Source organism: Phyllostomus hastatus, unplaced genomic scaffold, assembly GCF_019186645.2.
Source record: "Phyllostomus hastatus isolate PE091 unplaced genomic scaffold, TTU_PhHast_1.1 phas_scaffold_200, whole genome shotgun sequence".
Classification (NCBI taxonomy): Eukaryota; Metazoa; Chordata; class Mammalia; order Chiroptera; family Phyllostomidae; genus Phyllostomus; species Phyllostomus hastatus.
The window spans coordinates 9,935,922-9,941,886 of NW_025334016.1; the positions used below are offsets into that span (position 1 = coordinate 9,935,922).

The window sequence follows — 5,965 nt, forward strand, 5'->3', positions numbered from 1 at the left end:
GTAGTCAGTGAATTATAGATTCTCAAGATTGGAAGGTACTTTGAACATCAACTTATTTAGCTGAGTATACAAAAGTAGAATCTCCTTCCCATCTATGGTTGTCAGAATTTTAAGATGTTCCCAGGATTTTCCCCACCCCAGTGTACGCACCTTTCATAATCCTTGGGCAGTGAATATACTGCATTTTACTACCATAATTGTTATGTGACACAATTGACCTTAAGACACAGAGATTATACAGATGAACTGACCTAATTACTTAAACCCTTTAAAATCAGTTTCCTCTAACTGGTCACAGAAGAGGAAGTGAAACACTCAAGCCACAAAAAGGACTCAACATACCATTGTTGACCTGAAGATGAAAGGAGATACATGACAAAGAATGTGGGTAGAATATAGGAGCTGAGAGCAACCCCTAGCTCATAGTCAACAAAGCAATAGAGACCTCAGTCATCTAACCACATGAAAATGAATTCTGACAACAATAAACTTTCAAGTGGATATTTCTCTAGAACCTCCAGATGAGAATTCAGCTTGATCAATACCTTGATTTCAGCCTTGTGACCTTAGCAGAGAACCAACCCAGTCATGGTGTGCTGGACTTCTGACCTACAGAACTGTCAGCAAATAAATGTATGTTGTTTTAAGCCAGCCACTAAGTTTATAGCAATTTATGTGGAGCTGTATAAAACTAATATCTAACTTTCCCAAGAGGTAAGTTAGCTTATTTGTGAAACCTAGGGCAACAAAGTACACACTTTCCATACTCCAAGGCTACCTGAGACTTTCATTCCCGCAGGATAGCGCATTCCAACTTTGGACAACTCTGACTTTTAGAGAGTGCTTTGTCATATTGAGCATCCACCCATCAATACTTCCTTCACTCCTGTCTTAATCTGTTCAGGTTACTATAACAGAATACCATAGAATGGGGGGCTTATAAGTAATAGATATTAGTTTTTCACACCTTTGGTAGAATTAATGAGGGAGCTCAGTGGAGTTTCTTTTATAAGGGCATTTACCCCATTTATGAGTGCTCTGCCCTCATGACCTCATCACCTCCCAAAGACCCATCCCTTAATACCATCACAATAACAATTAGGATTTCAGCATATGAATTGGGAGGTAGAAGGACATAGAAAATTTCAGTGCATAAAAATTGCTTAGAGCAAGTCTATGTTTGCTTCCATTTGCTTCCATCTTTCCTTTGGTTGGTGCTGTGAGAGATGTGAGTCCCAAAAAGTCTTGGGTAGAGGGTTCTGTAGTATCCAAGGCTGACTATCTAGACTCAGATTTTAGCTAGCTTTCAAGCCTGTGTTAATTCAAGTACACCACACTTTACATAAGATAAATTTCTCAGTACTACACTGCCTCTGTTTGGAGCATCAGGATAAGCTACATTATATTAGACATGGTGTCAGTAAACTTTTTCTGTATAGTAAATAATTTTAAGCTTTGAGGACCATACAGTCATTGTTGCAACTGCTCTGCTATTATAGCACAAAAGTAGTCATAGACAACATGTAAAAAATGGGCACATTTGTGTTATCAAAAAAACCTTCATTTATAAAACAGGCTACAGGCTGTATTGCCCACTGTACTATAGTTTGTCTCTAGAGGGTTTCACACTAACAATTAAATTTAAGTGTGCAGCTTAGAAGTAGCATATATTCCTTTAATTCACAACTCTTTGGCCAGAATTAAACATGCCCCCCCCCCACCAACTACAGGTAGCAAGGACATATAATCCTACATTCTAAGAAGGAGATGAGCTGGAAATATTTGGTGAATAGTATGAATGACTATCACATAGGGCATGTACTAAAGTTGCATATTTGCATGCCTGTCTTCTCCACAAGAAAATGTCCTTTGAGTGCAAAAACCTTGTCTTATATATATAGCCAAACACATAGAGTAGATGTGCATATGTCTGATTGGTTGATAAGGGAAAAGAGAAGCAGAGGAAAGGGAAAGGAATTACAAAAAGATGAATGGACAAGTTAGTGGTTTTTATGATAATGGGGAAAAGGATTATTATTCTTTTATGGTAATATTTCTAGTGACTATATCATTAATGTTTATAGTGCCAATGTTCCTTTTTTAGATTTTATTTATTTATTTTTACTTATTTAATTTTTTGGTTCTAAAGTAAAAATTCAGTTTATTCATTTGATTATGACACAGTACACAAGAAGCAAATTGTTTCACATCACAGATTTCACTTTCACCTCCTTGGAAGTTTCATTTCTTTGGCTACAAGGAGAGACTAGCTGGGAAAGCCAGGCAATGCTCGGGCAACTGAAATAAGGTGGGGCAGGAGCAATGCTAACATCACCCTCATGGGGATGAGCACAGGGGGCTATTAATCACAAGCAGATTTCCTACAATCATTAGCTGGAAGCACAGGAGCACCACTCCTGGACACTCAAACCATCTCGAGCCTCAGTCATCCCTACCGCAGGTATAACAGCACTTTCTGGTAGTCACCCTTGGTGTCTCAGTGGATGGAATAGGACAGGGACTTGCCGTACTTCTTGAATTTAGATCTGATTTTCAACATGTCCACTTCACTGCGGGAGATCATGATTCTGACCAAGACCTTGTTTCATGTCCCCTTGCCCTTCATGGAGTCATATAGTCAGTCAGCAAAATACAGGGGCTTGTTCTGGATGCACTGGACCAGGTTCAGGAAAGCATTTTCCAGGTCTCCCTTGACATCCATTTTAATTTAAATTTTAATTATTTTATTGTTGTTCAATCAAAGTTGTCTGCATTCTCTCCTACCCTTCCCCACACCCCCTCCAAACCCACCTCCCTCCCCCACCTACCCCCTCTCCCCCGGTTTTGTCCAGGTGTCCTTATAGTAGTTCCTGAAAACCCTTCTCTCTATTGTCCCTTCCCCCTCCCCTCTGGCTATTGTTAGATTGATCTTAATTTCAATGACTCTGGTTATACTTTCTTTGCTTTCTTCTTTTGTTGATTATGTTCCAGTTAAAGGTGAGATCATATGGTATTTGTCCCTCACTGCCTGGATTATTTCACTTCCATAATGCTCTCCGGTTCCATACATGCTGTCACAAAGGGGAGGAGCTCCTTCTTTCTCTCCACTGCATAGAATTCCATTGTGTAAATGTACCATAGTTTTTTTATCCATTCATTTGCTGGTGGGCACTTACGTTGCCCCCAGCACTTGGCTATTGTAAATTGTGCTGCTATGAACATTGGGGTGCATAGGTTCTTTTGGATTGGTGTTTCAGGGTTCTTAGGATATAATCCTAGCAGTGGAATTGCTGGGTCAAAAGGCAGTTCCATTTTTAGTTTTCTGAGGAAGTTCCATACTGTTTTTCACAGTGGCTGCACCAGTCTGCAATCCCACCAAGAGTGCACTAGGGTTCCCTTTTTTCTGCATCCTCTCCAACACTTGTTTATTGATTTGTTTATGTTAGCCATTCTGACTGGTGTGAGGTGGTATCTCATTGTAGTTTTAATTTGCATCTCACTGATGCTTATTGATGCTGAGCATCTTTTCATATGCTTCTGGGCCCTGTATGTCCTCTTTGGAGAAGTGTGTGTTCAAGTCATTTGCCCATTTTTTAATTGGGTTTTTGTCTTCCTGGAGTGGAATCATGAGAGTTCTTTATATATTTTGGAGATCAAACCCTTGTCCAAAGTATCATTGGCAAATGTTTCCCCAAGTAGTTGGTTCTCTTTTCATTTTAATGCTGTTTTCTTTCACCATGCAGAAACTTTTTAATTTGATGAGGTCCCATTTGTTTATTCTTTCCTTTCTTTCCCTTGCTTTAGGAGACATATCTGTGAAGATGTTGCTGCGTGGAATGTCTGAGATTTTCCTGCCAATGTTTTCCTCTAGGACTTTTATGGTGTTATGACTTATATTTAAGTCTTTTATCCACTTTGAATTTATTTTTGTGTATGGTGTAAGTTGGTGATCAAGTTTCATTTTTTTTGCATGTAGCTGTCCAGCTCTCCTAACACCATTTGTTGAAGAGGCTATTTTTACTCCATTTTATGTTGCTGCCCCTTTGTCAAATATTAATTGACTGTAGAGACTTGGGTTTATTTCTGGGCTCTCTGTTCTGTTCCATTGGTCTATGTGCCTGTTTTTATGCCAGTACCAGGCTGCTTTCATTATAGTGGCCTTCTAATACAGTTTGGTATCAGGTATTGTGATCCCTTTTGCTTTGTTCTTCTTTCTCAAAATTGCTGCAGCTATTTGGGGTCATTTATGGTTCCATATAAATTTCTGAAAGGTGTGTTCTATATTTGTGAAATATGTCATTGGTACTTTAATAGGAATTGCATTGACTTCCTTTTCGATGCTCTCCAACATGTCATAAGGACTGTAGCTCTTGTACCTTTTAAATACTTTCTGGAGGTGACACACGCTCCACTTGGTCATAATGCTGATCCACTTGGGAATATCATTTCCTTTCCTTTTCACTGTAGCATCATAGAGATCCTGGGCACCTTGTTCAATCAGTTATTGACCAATGACAGAACCATCTTCTGCTCTGCTACCTTTGGTGAGAGCAACCATCAGCTTGCAGAAGTCACCAGATGTGTCAGAAACAAAGTCCTTCTCCAGGTTAGTCTTGTACATTTCCTTGTAGACTCTGTTAATTTCCTGCAGCTCCTGGTTGTTCCTTGAGCAGATGATCCCAATGAGAGAGTCCTCAGCGGTCCCCAGCTGCTTCGTGGAGGCCTTCAGTTCAGAAGCATCAACATGAGCAAGTGTTTTCAATAGGCCCAAAATCACTGTCTCCAGGTGGCAGGACAAGACTGACTTCAGCGCTGATGCAAGTTCCTTTTTGGTCTTTCTCTAGTAGGCAAAGGCAATATCCTGTCTCTACTCATTGCTGTGGTTGGTCAAAATGTTGACAGTGGTGACCTGATCCACGCCTTTGGTCTTGATGGCTGTTTCAATGTTCAAAGCATCCCGGTTGGCATCAAAGTTGGTATAAGCTTTGACTGACCCGTATGCATTTGTGAGTGTGGAGTGATCACCCTCCAAGCTGAGCTTGCACAGAATTTCATAAACAGTGGGCATTTTGAAAGAAGCTGGGCCGAGCACTGACAGCTGTGAGTGTCCCCAGAAGCGGAGCCTATTTATTTATTTTTAGACAGAGTGGAAGGGAAGGAGAAAGAGAGGGAAAGAAATATCAATATGTGGTTTCCTCTTGCATGACCCCTACTGGGGGCCTGGACCATAACCCAGGCATGTGTCCCAACTGGGAATCAAACTGGTGACACTTTGGTTCTCAATCCATACTCAGTCCACTGAGCTACACCAGCTGGGGCTATAGTGGTAATGTTGTTAAAAGACCAATCTGTACTTATATTCATCTCCCATTCACTCCTCAACTCATTTCAATCTGACTTATCTCTCCAGTGCTCAGTTCCCTGAACTCCTGCTTTCTAAGATAACAAGTAACCTCCTATTTGCAAAAGTTAATAGATATATTTCTTAATTCTTATCTTAGTGAACTTCTCTGCTATAATTGAAACCACCAAACATTACCTCCTTGAAATTTTTGACTCCATACTCCTCTTTGACACAACACTTGTATGGGTCTCTTCTGTGTCTCTACAACCATCCTCTTAACTTCCCCTATTCTTCCAATTCCTTAAATATTAATATTTCTTAGAACTTTATGCTCTTCCTTCTGCTCTTTTTCTCGCCCTGTTACCATTACCTGAATGGTCTTTCCTACTTAAATATTTTCCACCACTATCTATAATGCTGTTGATTCCCATACCCATATTGCATAGCCATACTTTTTCCCAGTTTCAGAATCACATATCCAACTTTCTCATGCTTTCACCAGCAGATCCCATAGATATTTCAAATGAAACATGACGGAAAATACATTCTTCTCATATTTCAGTAGTTGCAACACCATCTGCATGGTCACCCAAGATAGACACCTGTGCCCTGGCTGGTGTG

At 40.1% G+C, this 5,965-nt stretch overlaps 1 pseudogene; it reads right to left on the reverse strand.

Moving 5' to 3' along the window:
* Positions 1-2,452: 2,452 nt before the first annotated feature.
* LOC123832703 lies at positions 2,453-5,083 on the reverse strand (annotated as a pseudogene).
* Between the last annotated feature and the right edge of the window lie 882 nt (positions 5,084-5,965).